This window comes from Saccopteryx bilineata, chromosome 11 (assembly GCF_036850765.1).
Source record: "Saccopteryx bilineata isolate mSacBil1 chromosome 11, mSacBil1_pri_phased_curated, whole genome shotgun sequence".
NCBI classification, from domain to species: domain Eukaryota; kingdom Metazoa; phylum Chordata; class Mammalia; order Chiroptera; family Emballonuridae; genus Saccopteryx; species Saccopteryx bilineata.
The window spans coordinates 39,626,201-39,644,079 of NC_089500.1; the positions used below are offsets into that span (position 1 = coordinate 39,626,201).

Below are 17,879 nucleotides of genomic sequence, written 5' to 3' on the forward strand. Positions count from 1 at the left end.
TTGACGCTTGTTTCAGTCACATGATACATTTATCTGTCCCACCCTAAAGGCCGGTCCGTGAAAATATTTTCTGATATTAAACCAGTCCATGGCCCAAAAAAGGTTGGGGACCACGGATATAGAAAACTCTTGAAAGATTTAATTTTATGATATAGATAGAATTGTATCATTGGGTGGAAAACAAAATTCATAGTTTAAAATATGTGTTATGAATATATTTTATAATATAATGTTGTTAAGCTCTAGTCCCTGGGTTAGATAGCATGACGCCTTTTTATGTTGTATTCAGGAGTATATACAGAAAAGGAAGAAGTCTATGTTTTGCTACCCTTGGCAGGAGGACAGAGATTTCAAGATGAAGATATAGCATCACTATTCTTTGCTATTGACTTTTTTTTTTAACAAATTAAGTCAGAACACTTAGGTTGGGATAAATGGAAGCTCTTAAAATATTTCCCAGGATTGTGCATATTAATTGGGTGACAGGCAGCCTAACCTACTAGGAAGAATGGGAGTCCAAGAGTTGGGAAACTTGGGTTTCAGGGTCAGGTCATCCACTAACTGTAGTGTAAACTCACCATGGATTGTTAGTATCACTGTGTGACCATTTCTCACTTGTAAAATGCAGGGTTTACTCAGTGTGATTACTGGGATTTTTTCTCAAGTCTGTGATTATCATTTTACTGGTCACTTTCATCTTAAAAATAGCACAACATAAAACAAAAAGTATTTTTTAAAGCCGTGTTCTACAGAAGCAGGATTTGTGCACACATCTGTGTGATTCATCTTACCTTAAGGCTACATACTTTTCTTGATAGTTTAAAACCCTCATGAATATATGTTACGATGTAGTGTTGTTAAGCTCTAGTCCCTGGGTTAGATAGCATGAAGCCTCTTTGTTTTGTATTCGGGAGCACTTACGTGAAATCTCTTTGAACCAGCTCATAAGCAGAGCTGTTGGTATGAACGTGGTGTTGGCAGCCCTACAGCTCTATGGATTGTGCGTTCTCTATGGGTGAGGGGCCAGGTGGCCAGCCGGGATGGAATGTCCCTGACCCGCTGCTTGTGAGCATTTGTCCCAGTTGTATGTTTTTCCTTTAGACATTTTCCCCTTGGATCACATGCCTAGCCACAGGGATTTAGCTTACTTCATTTGAGGTTGGTATTTCCAGTCTTATTTAACCTTATTTATAGAACATTTGGTTGTGACAAAGAGGTGAATGGATTTCCTCGGAGTGCCATTACTTCCCTTTTGGTAGTAGCAATCCATTTTAATTTGAAGGGAATTTTAAATGTCAGTTTGAGAAAAATGAATAAGATAAACAAGCCCCTTTTCAAACTTTGAAAGTTAGATTTATTTCAAATACATTGTAATTTGTAAGGGAAGGAGAGTACAAAAACTAGATTGTGGGTATTGTTGTGGGAGATGAAGCTACTTAATGAACCTTATCCTGCCTACAAAATTTGTGTAATCTAGTTAAAAAAGGTGAAGTACTGATTCTTCCCTCTTCATTCCTAAGTTGGGTATGTCACATTGATTCTGTGCTCAGGATCAAAGAAAACAGAAATAGCATAAAACTAATAACGAATAGAAGGGTAGCTTGGAAAAACATGACACATATAGTCTTTATCATTGATTTGTTTTATATAAAAACATTCAAGGTCAGTAACCTTTGGTATCTCCTTTAATTCTCTGGCCTTTTGGGAATTCTTTCTAAAATTGGCGCATGCATGGTCATTTGCTCTCCACTTAAAGTCTTATTGTGATAAGGAACTCACTTCCTACTGAAGCAGATATTTCCTTGAGAAATTTTACTTTGTACTAAGTTAAATTTGTGGAGTGAGACCCAGAATGGTTCATAAAAGGCTATTCAAAATAACACATAGAGTATGATCAGAAAATAAGTTAAAGCAGTTAGAACATTTAAGACATTATGCAAATATATTATCACCTTTATCATTATAGATGAACACGTTTCAAAGTTATCTAGGCCAAAATTATTACTACTATTATTATGTATTATTATTATAAGAGGAGGGGGAGATAATGAGACACACTCCCGCATGTGTCCCGACCAGGATCCACCCCACAACCTCTGTCTGGGAATGATGCTTGAATCAACCAAGTTATCTTCAGCGCTTAAGGCTGACACTCAGACCAACCAAGCTATCCTCAGCACCTGGGACCAATGCTCGGACCAACCAAGCCTCCGGCTACTGGAAGAGAAGAGGGAGAGAAAGAGGAGAGGGAGGGGAAAAGAAGCAGATGGTCACTTCTGTGTTTCCTGACCACGAATTGAACCCAGGATGTCAGTACTCTGGGCTGACACTCCATTCACTGAGCCAACTGGCCAGGGCTCCAAAATTATTTTAATTTTAAATTTTATCAATCAGTGGTCACTTCCTAACAAATCATTTTTTTCAGCCTAACAATTCTAGGTCATTTAGATTAAAAAATAAGTAAAATTTCAAAGAACTTGCCAAGTGAACACTTGAGCTCAGCTTTCTCAACCTCAGCATTTTTGACACTTTAGACCAGATAATTTTGTGATGTGTTTGGCTGTCCTGAGCATTTAATGGTGGTTAGCAACATCCCTCTAGCCATCAGATGCCCCAGTTGTTAAAACCAAAAATCTCTCCAAAGATTGCAGAGTATTACCTAGACGGCAGAATCACCACAAGTGAGAACCACTGCATTAAATAAAAAATTTCACCATTTAAACACCAAAAGTGTCAGAATAAAGGACAGGCTGTCTCAAGGAAAAATTTTGTGTGGGAAACAAGTTGACTTAACAAAAATTCAATATTCACATTTTATAAGACTGAGTTGACTTGTTTTCCTGATGCACTTTTGACAAATCTAGATCAGATCGTAGAAGGTGAACTGGAGTTCAGATATCTCATTTGTTTTGTCACTAGAAGTTATTGTGAAGATTGTAATTCACATAGACATGTTTGTGTAAATGGAGGTAATACTTTTAACATCAGTTGCTTGACTTTGGAATATTCTGAGCAACCTGGAAAAGCTGGCCAATAAATCGGTTGTGGTGGTTCTGATGTGGTTCTGGTGGGCCTATAGGTTGATCATCAAGATATTGCAGCCAGCGGCCCTGGTATCAGGAAATTCCCAAGGGACCAATGGGAAACGGTTCCCAGCCAGCCGGAAATCGTGGCCTGTGTTTGAGAATCCAGAGAGGTTAGTCAACCTCTCTGGATTCTCAAACACAGTCATGATAGGTGCTGAGGCGTAAGCCCCAGAAGAGCGAGGTGATTCATGCTGGAGTCATCCCTACCTCTTCCAATTTGGTGGGTCTGAAGAATAGGGCAGGAATTGTGAATCGTATTCCCTTCCTACAGGCATTTCTTCCAGAAGTGATCACGGTGGCATCTTGTGGGTGGGGGATCTTGGTTAGGAATGTCTTGGAAAAAATCTTTCAGCCTTAACTCCCAGGAGCCAGCACGCTTGAGTAACACTCGTTCTTTCCAGGATATCATGTCAGTTCCCAGGTTCAAGTTAAGACTGAAAATTCCCGGGCACCCCAAGATCATTGACTTAGTGAATTTTAATAGACAAGTTACATTCTCCAGTACTAAGAGTGTATGGAAGTGACATTTCCCCTGTTGGTATTACTACTTAGTAGGCCTAAATATTTTTGAAAAACAGGAGCTAAACCTTAATACACTAATTAACATTGTTTTCCACTATAAATGAAGCCTACAGTTTAGATGTAGTGTTAAATTTATTTTGTTAGAAGATGGACAACTTGAGCTAAAGATTGCAATGTGCCTAAGGTCATGGCATATTAATAACAGATTCAAGATCTCAAAACGTAAAGGCACTGTAACTAGAACCTCTCAGAAAGTCCTAACTGAAGTAAAATACTGACACCAAATCTAGAGAATGTCGGCATTGAACTGCAGCTTGATATGAGCTATTATTATTAAAAACCGTGTTTGACAGCTACATGCTGTTGAAGTTAAAGGAGAAGAACACAGTTTAAATGAAACTAAGGTCTACATTATTGCTCATCAGTTGTCAGTTAAATTGAGAAATAAACTCAAAGAAAAATCAGGTAATCCAGATATGAAATCTGTAATCATTTACATTTTCTTACTGAACATATGGTTCTGTACTAATTGTGTGTTGGAGAGTCACACGACTAATCAACTGGAAATATTTGAGGATTCGCTTCTCTTGTTCTACGTAATATCTTAATTGTTGGAGCAGAGGGACAGGACTAAGTACAATGAAATCTGATTTCTTCTCAAATGACTGCTCTTTTTAACTAGTCTTTTTTTCCTTTTAAGGATACCATTATTAGTTTTTTAAAAAAGGAAATGCATACCTTCATTATACGTCCTTGGGGTTTGTGTAAATTACTCAGTCTTTTATGAGGGGGTAAATTTATATACACTAGGAGTCATTATTAAAAACTTGAAGGAACATAGAGCAGTAGCATTTCATATTCTCTGTCTTTTTTCAGGGCTAATTCTATAGTATTTTTAAAAATCGTGCTTATTTTATCCAGTATTCTTAGGAAGAAGAACTGTCTAAATGCCTGCAGTAGAAATGTTCCAGTCCCCATAGCTATGAAGTTCTTTCTACTGTCTAAATTTAAATCATTCACATGTCTTTTATGCCTAATACCGCTCTGTCCCACCTTCCCTTCTCAAGCAGCAGAGACTGTCTGTGCCACATCTTTGGCACATGCACCTTTCTTAAATCTTTCCCCCCTTTGTCTTGGATTGTCACGGCATTTTGACAGTTCTGCATTCCAGATAGTAAACACCTGCCTGAATTTGAATGTTCTGTTCAGCATGGTAGCCACACATGGCTATCAAGCATTTGTACTGGGGCTACTCTTGATTTTGAGCACTGAATACAAAAAAGAAAAGTAAAATATCTTCTTTTAAATTATTGATTGCATATTAAAATGATAATATTTTAGATATTTTGGATTAAATAAATTTTACTATTAAAAATTAATTTCATCTGTTTCTTTTTCACCTTTAAAAAAAATAAACAAAAAAACCTTCAAAACCTGGCTACCAGAAACTTTGAAATTACATGTGCAGCTCGCATAGTATTTCCATTGAGCGACACTACTATGAATCTATACAGTTTATTTGCACCCTGCCACCCAGATTCAGTATTTTACTCAAGGTCTGATATATACCGATTGTGTTGAAATAGTACTTACTGTCTTCATATTCTCTGAATACTTTCCTGTTTTTTTGCTCAACCCTCTAGTATTCTTAAATTTTAACAAAAAATGATGAATACCTTAAAAAGTTTTTTTCATGCTGCAAATTTGGTCTCCTTCATCTCCTTCCCTGTGTTGACTCTGTGCGTTGACTTTCATCCTTCAGAGAATTAGTGGACACTCTCTTAATGGCTGGGCCTTGTTTGCCTGCCAGCCTGCCCTGATAAGGGGCCTTACAACGTGGGCTTTGATGTGCGTGTTTTAGTTCCCCTTTTTTGATCTGCTGTTTGAGCTTGTAAATCTGCTACTGTGAAGGTGGGCAGGGATCCTGAGGCAGGTTTCTTTCTTTTTTTTTTCCTTTTAAAATATATCTTGAATTACCAATTAGAGAACATTATAGGAGATCATGGACTTTAGAGAAGTAAAGGTTATTGGATATTAAAAGACCAAATGAGCACTAGAGTGTAGTCGTAAGAAACTTATTCTTTACCAAATCAGCCTGTTAATTTTTTAAAAATTGAATTTATTGCAGCGACATTGGTTGATAAAATTACTTAAGTCCATGTGTACCATTTCATAGTACACCGTCTGTATTCTGCACTGTTCATTCAACACCCCGAGTCAAGATCCTTCCGTCACCGTTTATCCCCTTTTAGCCTCTTCTACCTCCCCCTTTTCCCTCCTCAAATCACTGCACTGCAAATCTGTGAGCTTCCTTTTATTCTCTCTGCTTAATTTATTTTAAGAGTGTTTGAAGCCTTAGTGAAACTTTACATGAACTACACAGCCTTTTGCTAAATCCATCACCCCTGTCCCTCCTTCAAAGGAGTTTGAGTCTGGCCTTTTCATTGGCCATTTGGTCTCTGCCTTGGGCGGTGTGGAATGTGTTTCTGCGCATTGAGACCAGGGTGTGGAATTCTGCAGGCTGAGGTATCACTAACCCATTTGAGGACAGTAAGGGTAGAAAGTCAGAAGGTTTTATTTGTGTTCATTGAATGTGTCTGTGACTGGAGAGTTGAAATATGAAATAAACCAGCTCTGAAGACAGAGCGTTTTGCATTCATAGTGGAAGAGATTAGACAAGTAGCTGGGTAGTGACACAGACATGATTCATGCTTTATCTCCTAATGACGAAACTTTCCAAATACTTTCAGTGTGCTGATAGTACATTTCTTAAATGCTAAATATATCCAACTCTTAACAGTTAATTGTCTGTCAGGCTCACTGTCTGTTACCCTTAAATGCTAAGGTCAACCTGTCCTTCTAGGTTTGTAGAGATAATAATACCTATGTGTGGCGGGGGCTAGGAAATAAAATATGTAAAATTAAGTGTACACTTGTAAAACGTGGTTAGCTTATATTTTGAAAGTAATCATTGTAAAAGCATTTATGCTGTTTACATTTTATTCTTGTTATTTACTCTTGGAAAAGAGCCATAGAACTTTAGATCTGGGAGAAGAAACTATAGATCAACTCTGTGAAGCTCTTTATCTTTGCATATTGCAGATTAGCAAACCGAGTTTAAAGATGATAAGCACGCTCTTTTAAGTCTCCATGCTAAGGGACAGCATAGGGAGTGAGACCAAAATCGGAATCTCTGACCTTTAAGTTCAGTGTCCTTTCTGCCTGTACTTGATGCTTCTCGCTCAAAGTTTCAGGCAGATCAAGATATCTGAGAATTCAGTGTTTTTAATTTTAAAGAAATAGCATCTGCCTCTCTGACCTGACTTACTTCATTTATAAAAATAATAGGTCTTGATTAGATGATTCCTAAGATTTTTTGGCTCACACAAATTATAACACAGTTGTTTCCTTTTTTAATGGGGATACAATTAGCTCAAATACATATTTTTGCAACCTTTTGAAATGCCACTTCTATTTCAAGTTTGCATTAAGTAACATTCAAAGTCCAGATGAAACCAAGGAGGAAAGAGGGATTGTGAGATTCCGTTGCTGGGGTGGGGGCGAGGGACACGTGGACACCTGGGGGAGCGACTCCCCGGCTCTGATGTGTCTCCATCTAGGTCAGCAGGCAGGCTCCGGGAGGGAAGGTGAGGCTGAGGCCAAACTGCGAGGCTTTGAGATTGGATAATAGAAATCCTGCTCTATTGTTTCCTTCCCAGCAGTATTTGTCTTGACTGTTTCCAAGGCCTGTAAGTAGGCCAGGCGGGCCACTGAAGGTCAGCCTTGGGAGCTGATAGGACAGTTGATAAGCACTCGCTTCTGAACAGCGGTAACTGGGAAAGTCCACCGTCCATGACTGCGCTGTCAGATCAGCATGTCCTTTCTTTCCCATTCTCTTTAACGTCCCTGCCATACTAAACCGCTGCAGCTAGATCTGGAGGGCCCACCTGTACACGCAGTTGAGGAGCTAAAAGGTAGACCAAGGCCAAAGAAGGCTAATGATGCACATGACATAAATGCATGACGTCAGTGCTGAAGTAGATCTCTTATTTACTGCAGCAGAACTCAGAGAAGAAGGGGGCCCCTGTTGACATAATGGACCATGGAGACCGGGTTGCTGAAGAGAAGCCACAGTTTGGAGAAGAATGATTTAGGTTCTATAGACAGCCTTGGCCTATGCAGCTCGATTCCCTTGGCCAAGTCTGGCCACCTCTTTCTGACCTTAGTTTCAACTGTAGCCTCTGTAAGCCTACCTAATAGCATGTGCAGTTAGTCCTCTATAACTATGGGTTCCACATCCGCGGGATGAACTAATCACAGATGGAAAACCTTTTTAAAAATATTATCTTATCATTGGTCTGTACTATATATATGCCTAGGATAGTTGTCTGTACTGAATGTGTACAGGCCTTTTTTCTTGTGGTTACTCCGTAAACAATACAGTGTAACAACTGTTTCCATAGCACTTTGTATTAGATATTATAAAAGATATAGAGATGATTTAAAGCATACAGGAGTGTGTATAGATTATGCAAATTCCACACCATTAGTGCCGTGAGCAGTCTCGATTTTGGTAGCTGCCAGGGTCCAGGAACCGCTCCCCCGTGGAAACCACGGGACAGCTGCACACTCATTATCCCCCTTCTGATAACTCCTACTATCGCCTGGGTGGGTCTGCCCACTAACGTGCAGAGCGGACTCATTATCCTAGGACTGGGGAACAAAGGCAAAGGTTTATTTTCAAGAAATAATTGATGCAGGGAAAGAATGTGGCTGATAGAGGGTCTCATATAGGGAATTCTGTTTGTGTCTGGTTGACACTAAAACAAAGTAGAATTAACCAGAGGACAGTGCTACATAGCGGAGATAACAGCAGAGGTCCCCGGATGTAATTAGTACAGTGTGTGTTCTCATTTTCTGTGTTAATACGGGCAGCACCAAGTTCAGAATCCAGAAAGGAAATAGGCTCGTCAGTATTTTAGGTTCATTGCCTTTCACCTTTATCTCAAGAAGGGCCACCATATGGCCCCGTAATTGTTTGTATACTCTTGCCATGACAATTCCTCCCATCAAAAATGATTTTCTCCAGAAGTACAGCATGTAAATTCTTGGCCCATCATTCTGAAAGGAAGGAAATAGCATTTATTAACCAGCATTTTTGGAAATGCTGTTTTGGCATATGAAAGGGGTAAACAACCCCTTGTAAGTGCTGACACTGTGTATGTACTTTTAATGAGAACAAGGATACATATTGTATAAGCTGTAAAATAAAGCTTGCTTCTGGATCGAATCTGATTGTCTCAACATGGAAGATTATTTTTCAGAATGTGATAATCCAATCGCTTCTCGGCCTTTTGGCTAAGATCAAGTGTAGAATGTGATATGCCAGAGTAATAGGGAAAAGTGACAAAGAGATTTTTGACACTAGTTATTTGTGAAATCACCTGGAAGCTAAGACTTGGTTGTGTCTTGTGTGATGTTGAACTTTGCGTTAAGAAATCATTCCTCCGTTTCTGAGGATAATAGTCCAATGTGACCATTCCATAACGAACCCCTCATGCTGTTTTGTTTATTATTATAATATGTAGAAGGAGACAGGCCAAAGAGTTCCATTTTATTCTCATTACGTTCAGTGAACCTTTCACCTTGAATCTTTCGCGACCTGTGTGAGGAGGAAAGCGTTGCTCTTCTAAGTGTGCAAGGACATGGGAATCCCCCCACTTAAAATTTGATGTCCCACTTATTTATTTGTCAATTCTTTGTAAATTAGTAAAACTTCTTTTCTGTCCCCTAACAGCATTTAAAATGAAAAGGAAAGAAAAAGGCTACTGAGGGCCACAGGCCAATCTTCGCAAAATGTATTTCTTTTTCTGTATAGGAATCTTGTTTCTGTGGGCAATTTCCTTAATTTGTATTGGCATTTCAAGAATGAACTTTCTTTTTCGCTTCTTTTTTAGCTCTAAAAAAAGGAGTTTGTGGATCCAGTATTTATGCCATTAGCAATCTAATTATTCTTCCATTGCATCTGGACACGGTTCAGACGCTGGTTTAATAAGATTAATCATACTGCTTTTAGTACTGGAGAAGGTGCCGTTGTGTTGTCATAGAATTATTTAATGTTCAGCACAAACAGCCTCTTGAGGTTAGACTGGATGTGGGTTTCATTATTTTTCATTTCTTGACTGGTCAGGTAAAGGGAATTCTACAGACTTGAAGGAAAGGTAGGGAAATGTTTTTATTTGTTTAGACATTACTCCTGCTTGTAGTTAAAGTTAAGAATTTGGGAAAAGCTCTTCTCATCTTGACCTTGTTTTATTTCAAGGGCCCAATATTTTTGTTATGCTAGGTTCACATCAGTAGAGAATGGCTAGTTAAAACCTTCTGATCATTCATCTACCTATGTAAAATATTATCCCGGAATAAACTAGAGTTTGTAATTTTGCAATTGAGGTTTGTGTACATTCGGCATGCACAAATGCATCTTGAGGACTTAGAATAAACTTGAGGTTTGTAAAGTCCTCATTGGATGTGTATTGTGCTTGACTTTTAAAGGGACACAAAGGTGTCTTTGAACAACTGCTTGATTAAAAGCTTAGCCCCAGTCTGTCAGGGTGAGTTAGAATTGGCCAGGACTCCATTGTATGTGACTACAGTTTGTCCTTCAGTGACGACCAGATGTACCAATGACTATAGATGCCATTGACCAGAAAGAGTTAATAATGCTTTTAATTAGAGAGCTGTTTCCCATCGTAGTTTTAAGATTTATAGATGAAATAAGCAAGTGAGAGTTTTCAGCACTTTTTCAGATTTCAGAAGTTGTCTCGAAAATCTGATCCAAGGTAAATGAAGCCATGCCCTCTCAACACCTATGTGTTAATGGGATAAGTAAGAGTGGTTTTCATTCCGGAAACCTGTGGGCTGTCAAATGGAAGGGCTGAAACAGTCAAGGTTACTGCTTCCTCTGTTTACCAGGTTTTATTATGGAAACTGTGCACCAGATAATTGGGTTTAATTTGTAGCAGAAGGGAAGCTTTATATTGTAAACAAGAAAGTCCTTTGAAGTTAAATGGAGCAGTCTCTGTTGCAAGGGTGCTAGAGGAAGCCTATAGATATATATATATATATATTTATATTTTAATATAAGATAGTATTACATTATATATATATAATATATATATTAATGGCCTGGAGTGGGATAATGGTCTTTTTTTTTTTTTTTGTCCCCTTCTCCTCTTTTGCTAGACTACAAAGTGTTAGAGAGGTTGGAAGGTGATAATTAGTAGCCTTCACCGGATTTTTTTTTTCAGGCTAGTAATTAAAATGCATCAAAACTTTCAGGTGTTTTTTTTTTCCCTAAAGAGAAACATACTTTTGACAGCTGCCTTTCTGACCTTCTGCAGTCTTGCCTGTCACTCTCTTTGTTTTATCAACTGCTTCTTTATACCATTGAGAAAAACTCTAATATGCTTATTTGTAGCTCTTAAGTATTAGAGGACTGAGTCTACTTGTAAATGCAAGGTTTGTACCAACATTTTATCAATATTATAATATACATGTTATAGTCCTATTGCATCATGTATTTAATTCTTCTAGTCTTTTTTGCATTGGGTTTTTCCTTACTTAGTACTGTGTTCTGTCCTGAGGTCTTAGTGTTCCTACAATCTTGGGTTGTAATAGATCACCAGTACAGTGGTTTCGGTGTTGATACATATACCATTCTCATTCCAGACTTTGCTGTTACACCAGTCATCAAATAATTTTTCAACATTTTAAACACAATATCTGCAGGTAGTGAGCATGAGGTGTTGTAGATTTTAGGTTTATTTTCTTAGGTGTCTTGCTCCAAGTAACATATTATTGATAAAGTTTAATTTTATAAAATATTGCATGATTTTTATGAGGCATTACTACAATAAATGTATTAAGCACTCTATTCTACTTTTTGCTTGGTTTTAATTGTCACATTTGTGGGGTTGAAAAACGGTTGTTTTTTTTTTGCATTTTTCTGAAGTTGGAAACGGGGAGGCAGTCAGACAGATTCCCGCATGCACCCGACCGGGATCCACCCGGCATGCCCACCAGGAGGCGATGCTCTGCCTATCTGGGGCGTTGCTCTGTCACGACCAGAGCCATTCTAGTGCCTGAGGCAGAGGCCATGGAGCCATCCTCAGCGCCTGGGCCAACTTTGCTCCAATGGAGCCTTGGCTGCAGGAGGGGAAGAGAGAGACAGAGAGGAAGGAGAGGGGGAGGGGTGGAGAAGCAGATGGGTGCCTCTCCTGTGTGCCCTGGCCGGGAATTGAACCTGAGACTCCTGCACACCAGTCCGACGTTCTACCACTGAGCCAACCGGCCAGGGCCTGAAAAAGAGGTTTTCAAGTTTTTTTATCATATAAAAAAATGTCATGGAATTGATAATGAATGTTTAGTTGTGTGTGTGTGTGTGTGTGTGTGTGTGTGTGCGTGTGTATGTATTTTTTAATCAACACTGTGTTAGGTTATGTCTTTGTATATAATCTTGATTTTTGTGCTTAAATCCAAAATAATTTAGCTAAACACGTGTGTAATTAGATTTGTGGTAAAAATAAATTCCATGCTACCCATGATATGATTAATGCAATTAGAGATGCTAAACCAAAGCTATAAATTATTTTAAGAACTTGAATTTTATTTTTTTAAATGCTGATATATCCAATACTTACCATTAGCATAGGAAAATAGTTTTAAAAATAATAGCTTGATTAAGCCGGAAACAAGAGTCTATGAAATGAGATTCTCTGAAACTCAGGAACAGATGAGTAGCTGCTCCCATGGACTGCATAACTGATAAGTAGTTGTATGCACATGATTTTTTTTAATTATATCTATACATTTATAACTGTGGGTAATTTCTATAGATAATTGTTTTCTCTCTCAAATGAAAATATAAGTTCATTTAAGAGGAAAAATTTTGGTAAGTTTATACCCATCCTACCCCACATATGCTACCGAGAGGAAATAAGGTTTTTCAAGATTCGCACATTGAAAATCTCAGAGCAGAAAACCCGTGACTAAACTCGGTGAATGGAATAATAGCATGATGATACTATTAAAGAGAATCTATTTCACTAAGTTTTTATTTCTTACAACTTCTAGTTAATGCTTTTACTACAAATCTTCAATTAACTAATCTACATAGTTGAGTGTTGTTGTTTTCTTCCTAGTTAATAGAGTCATGTAGGGTTTAACCAGGAATTCATTTATGTATATTCAAGCTTTATTTTTAAACCGCTTTGTAAAATGTATTAGGATACTTTTCTATTATAACACCATTAATGAGTGTGATTATATTTTTATCTAAGGACCTGTGTATTGACCTGGGTAAATAATTTTCTAAATTTGAATTTCCATCTTAGAGTTCTGTGCCATAGGCCATGCCCCTGAGATTAGTAGAGAGCAAAAAAGTTTATCAAATAAGTGATATAAATTTTTTTCTGTTGTCAGATTGAACTTCTCTTCTAAGATTGGAGAATACTTTAAATATATCTGATTGACGAGTTCTGTTTAATTAAGACTTCACTGTATTCCTTCTTGTGAACAGCTAATTTTGAACTGGTTGAAGGAATTTTTTTTTTTTGACAGAGACAGAGAGTGAGTCAGAGAGAGGGATAGATAGGGACAGACAGACAGGAAGGGAGAGAGGTGAGAAGCATCAATTCTTCCTTGCGGCACTTTGGTTGTTCATTGATTGCTTTCTCAACTGCGCATTGACCAGGGGGCTACAGCAGACCGAGTACCATCTTGCTCAAGCCAGCGACCTTGGGCTAAAGCTGGTGAGCTTTGCTCAAATAAGATAAAACAGATGAGCCTGCGCTTAAGCTGGCAACCTCGGGGTTTCAAACCTGGGTCCTACGTGCCCCAGTCCAACGCTCTATCTACTGTACCACTGCCTGGTCAGGTTGGTTGAAGGAATTTGAAAGTATTCCAGAACTCTCTAAAATTCCTACTTAGTAATAACTTCATTGAGATTTTTTTGATTGGCATGCGACTCCTATCCTGTGTTCTGAGATCTGAGATAACCCAAATCACAACATTTTGATAAAAGTCTGCTCTAGTTTTGAATTGTTTTAAATAGTAATTTAAAATGTTCATTAATTGGAAAGTACCTTGTCATCACATTTTCTTTGTGTCATGAAAGGTTATCTATATTTGGAAGTAACATTTTGGTAAAAGGAAGATTATGGAATATTTATGAACTTTCTCACAGATTTGTTGAGTATTTGAACAGGATGGAACTTTAGAGCTTTTCAACCACAACCTTCTCAGTTTACAGTTTCAGGACATGAGGCACACAGGGATTAAATGACTTGCCCAAGGACACACATCTGAAGCATAGTATAAAGAAGGATTGTAACCCTGGACTCCTGACTCCAAGTCAAGTATTTTTACCACAAAAACCTTCTCTCCAAACATATGTAATATAATTTTAAAAGAAATCCTGGTATGAAGTTGGAAGAGAGTGAACTTTATTTATTTAAAGTATACTTCATTATGGTGAATTAGTTTTTGTATATACATTTGTTTAGGTAGTTAATTTTTTTCTATTAAAGTAAGTTTAATTCAGTTTTTTAATTACAATGAGAATAATTTTACTTGGGTGAGGATAATTTTACTTAGTCTTATGAATCAAATTTAGGACTATTGCTCTTTAATAACACCTCCATAACATAAGGAAAGGAATTAGGGATAGAGTGTAAAACACTTAGCTTAAATTAAATTCTTGGGTCGCTTTATGGTATTTTTTAAAAAAATATTTAAAGAAAGATGAAAGTTAAATATTATCTGTAAATGCCAACAGTTAAAATCTCAACGTTCATGTAACCAGATTTTATGGTACAGAACAAACACCTGTGCATTCCAGTTAATTTTGTTTTAGTTAATTTCTTAACAAGCAAACGTTTTCGGAACTTGTTAATGAATATAGATGGTAAATATGTTCACAGTTGTAGTATTTGGAACCAACAGAAACTGTTGATAACATTATGTGTAGTCTTCTTATATTATTAAATCAGTTTAAGGAACCAAAATCAATAACATAGCTAACTGGAATTGATTGTTTTCTTGGAGAGGCAGACAGGATACTGTCACAGCCACTTGGCATCAAGAAGGCACTACAAGCATGCTATGCCACTGGCGACAGCTGGTAGAGTTTGCCAGAGAAAGTGCTACTCCAGGTTCTTCTGGGCCATTGGTATTCACAGTATGCAGCCTGTTTTTATGTTACAGAACCAAAAGTTTTTTTGTTTGTTTTTTGTATTTTTCTGAAGTGAGAAGCAGGGAAGCAAAGAGACAGACTCCCATATGCGCTCAACCAGGATCCATCCGGCATGCCCACTAGGGCTCTGCCCATCTGGGGTGTTGCTCTGCTGCAACTGGAGTCATTCTAGCACCTCAGGCAGAGGCCATAGAGCCACCCTCAGCACCCAGGCCAACTTTGCTCCAATGGAACCTTGGCTGCAGGAGAGGAAGAGAGATAGAGATAAAGGAGAGGGGGAAGGGTGGAGAAGCAGATGGGCACTTTTCCTGTGTGCCCTGGCTGGGATTTGAACCCGGACTTCCACAGGCTGGGCCGATGCTCTACCGCTGAGCCAACTGGGGCCTCAGAGCCAAAGGTTTTTAAACTGCAGTTTAAAATCCTATTTTTTTATTCTATCTAAATACAAAGTTTATCCATTGGGCTTAAGACCTTTACTTTTATCACTCTATTTCTTAAATGGCTATTTATAAATACCGACTATTAAGTTCCTAGTGAAAACAGGATGTTATTTCTAGGTAAATAATGTTTTGATTATTATAATCAGCTCTGCTGTATATATTATGTATTTTACCTGACTTCAAATTTATACCGTAAATTGTGTTATGATCTGAAAACCTGTTTCAGTTGTAGTGCTAGGGATTCTTAGGTATTTAGCATTGCTCGCTATATACTAATAACCTATTTTTGTACTTTATGTGTCTTTCTAATTTTCACTTCAGTTTCTCAGATAAGTAATTTGGGCCATTACCTTGACCTTTTTGCCAACTTGCCTACAAATACGCCAAATAAATAACACCTCTAATGATTAATTCACTCTAAACTACAAGATAGGTTTGAAAATTTTCTATATTTTATTTACATTAAGTGTCTAACCTCTTGACTTAAAAAGGCAAGGGGATAATTTGCACATTTATATAAAAATAAATAATCTGCTCTGCAGTTGGTCTTCCCCAAAGTACCAAATACTGTCATTCACTGTTGGGTACTCAGTATGGAAATGGGCCTTTTGTCCTGCAGAGGGTCCACAGCTTTGACTGGATATTTAGAAAGCGAAGACACTGGTCTATAGTACTCTGTTCTGTGTCTCTAGTTAGGACAAACAAAACAAAACAACATATTTCAAGAAATGAGTCTGCAGAGATGGGTCCGCTTACCCAGACTGTGCTTGAAAAGTTTCGTCTCCTCATTCTTTAGACATTTTGCAGTCGATCAATTCCAAACACTTGGGATTTCATTTCTCCATTAATAAAGTAAAACAGTAACATTTTATTCTACTAAAATAAACTCATGATGTTTTGGCTTACGGAAAACGTAACAGTTTCTCTCACAGAGATTGAGGAACCCCTAACTTTTGCTCTGTCTTCTACCTGGAAAACGAAGACATAGGCCAATTTCATAGCAGAGGGGTTTCAGCTTCCTGATAATAGTGAGTTGACTTGCGGGCATTTCTTTTCAGAGGGCCTTGGGAAGTGGGCACAGGCCTCAGCGTCTCCCTGTATGCTGTCACCACCAGTTCCTTCTAAAGCAGGTCGAGAACTAGCAGGCAGACAGGTGGCAATGGAGAGGGCAGAGGATAACTGCAACAATAGCACAGGTGGCTAATTTTGGCTTTGATAGGGCAGACATTCACATGGCCAAAGGAGAAGTCTCTGTAAGGTGAAGCCGGTATTTTACTTTCCTGTATTTGGAATCCTTCTTAAGCAATCAAGGAAATTAGAAATGCTTTCATGTTTAGGGCGGATTTACTAATATGTTCTGTGCTTCAAGCCATGCTGTTTTGTTTCCTGCATTCCAGAAAAGTTTATTCAGGTAATTCAATCCATTCTTTCTCTTTTGAAAAACTCTGAATCTTCAAGAACTGCTATTTCAGGCAAACATAACATTTTACTCAAATTAAATTGCACATAGGTATTAAAATAGGTGAGATTAAATTCCCAAAGATGTTGGGAAGTATTTGTTTATAAATCACAGGTGTGGTTACTGTCAAGCCTCCAGATGGCTTGTAGAGAAATACAAGTTAATAGGATTCTGTTAAAGACATACATACAGGTGCAGATGACTTGGAAAGGCAGGAGAATGTACCACTACCTTTATTATGGCTTGATGAAAATTAAGGTGAGTATAGCAAGGAGTGTCACATAAACAGCTACAAGGGTCATATGATACTGCTAGGGAAGTCAAGTTGATGTAGTTTAAAATTGTGGAATACGGGAAGCTCTGGAATACCTGGAACAAAAGTTTGGATATAAAATAAAATCATAAGTAGAAAGCAAATTACTAAGGTATTCTAGATACCATATAACTAGGAAGTGATTTAAACCACTAACATTAATTAGAGTCATAGCAGTAGATGCTTTAGAGGTAAAATATGTTTTAATTTTTCAAATCATCCTGTGCAATAGATGGTCAGTTCTATGTGCCACATGTAATATATTAATACTTGTTAACAGATTTTTCACAATTTCCCTCTTTTAAGGCAAATGCCTGCATGAATTCCATTTTACCCCTCTTCACAGTGTTTGTCTCATTCACCTGCATTCAGACCATCTTGCTCAGTGGGACAGACAGAGGTAAAGTTTTAGCTAGTGATTTGGCACATGTCATTGCTAAGAGGTAACCTGTTGTGAGTTATCTTAAATTGACTATACTAACTATACAGATTCTAATAATTATAGTTCTGTAAGTTTCAGCAAAAAGTTTTTTTTTATTAGAAATGCCCTAAAACTTTTGGAATATGTATAATATGAGTGACGTTAGATTGTCTTATCATTGAAAAATCTGCCTCGCGAGACTGAGGACCATAGTGAATTTGTGCTATACACCAGGTTTGAAGACACTCAGGCACAGTCCCTCTGGTTTGCTCATATTTACCTGCTAGTCTAGTCTAGTGTATTAGTAAGGGTCGCAGAGAAACAGGAACAATAGGATGGACACACATGCACGCGCACACACACACGCACACACATGCACGCACTCAC

At 37.9% G+C, this 17,879-nt stretch overlaps 1 protein-coding gene and 1 pseudogene across 2 annotated transcripts in view; both read left to right on the forward strand.

Moving 5' to 3' along the window:
* Positions 1–17,879, forward strand: part of CDH2 (cadherin 2) — a 245,577-nt gene that overhangs the window by 68,650 nt on the left and 159,048 nt on the right. The window lies entirely within an intron of this gene.
* Positions 8,947–9,112, forward strand: LOC136315857 (U2 spliceosomal RNA; annotated as a pseudogene).